Here is a 1,216-nt window from a genome sequence, read left to right as displayed (position 1 = left end):
GCTGGTCGGCATCCGACCGTTCAAGCAGTCCCATCTTGCCTTGCCCGCTGGAGTTTTCGCCTCCGCCCTTGCCCAGTTGATGATATTGAACGCCGATGCACTTGGGGGCGGCATCCTGGCTCTCTCCTCCACATTGCTCTCGAAGTAGATCCTCCGGCCCAAATTGCGCAGCTCCCAGTTGGAGTGCTGCTTGACAACTTCAATGGTCCCTTCCCGGCGTTCTTGGGAGATAGTTGGATCTCCCTCCATCTCTGCAATCACTCTCTTCCACTCCTTCACACTCTGCGCCCAACACTTCTGATCATCGGAGATCCGTTCTGCCCTCTCGTGCCACCGCACTGCCCTCGTCTCCTGTAGGAACTTGTCTGAAAAAGCGGTCACCGGCTGCAGAAGCTCGGGGCAGGACTCGTACACATACGAAAGTGGCAAGCCGGACGGGTCGTGTTGGAGATGAAGGGGCGATGGTTGCGCCACTGTTGCAGACCTAAACATATGAATCAAATAAATAAAATACATATATCAAGATGTGTCAAATGCAAAATCATACCATATCATATTTACAACAACCAAATCCACTACTTGCATCATTTATTTTTTGTTTACTCCAATATGCATCATATCAACATGCATACTAAAGAACTAAGAACTAAGAACTACAACTACAATCATACCAACTTACTAAAGAACTAAGAACTACAACTACAATCAAGCTAAAACAATCTTAAGTTCTAAAATATGGGGGATTTGAAGTAAATAATGCGTCGAATCGAAAGCAAGTTTGCAAAAACTAATTGGAGGGGTCGGAGGAGCTTACGTTTCTCTCTTCGGGGTCATCTCGATCCGCAAAAACGGTGAAGAAACGGTGAAGATCCGAGGGGAAGAGTGGAGGAGATGAGAGAGGGAGAGAGAGAGAGGGGCGAGTTGGGGAAGAAAAGATGAAATTGTCGAAGGGGGGAGAGGGAGGGGCGCGGGGTCTGGGGCGAAATAACTGCCCGGATCCTACCGCCAGGAGTCCTGGCGGTAGGGTTAGACAGGCTACCGCCAGGTTCCCTGGCGGTAGGGTGTGACGGAGGGGGACGACAGGCGTCTCCGCGTGCTGACGTGGATTACTACCCTACCGCCAGCATCTCTGGCGGTAGACTGTCTAACCCTACCGCCAGGACAACTGGCGGTAAGAAAAATGATCAAATCCCGAATTTCTTTCCAACCGGGGTCA

This window comes from Triticum dicoccoides, chromosome 3B (genome assembly GCF_002162155.2).
Source record: "Triticum dicoccoides isolate Atlit2015 ecotype Zavitan chromosome 3B, WEW_v2.0, whole genome shotgun sequence".
NCBI lineage: Eukaryota > Viridiplantae > Streptophyta > Magnoliopsida > Poales > Poaceae > Triticum > Triticum dicoccoides.
The sequence above is the reverse complement of the archived record's forward strand: the minus strand, read 5'-3'. Positions refer to the sequence as shown.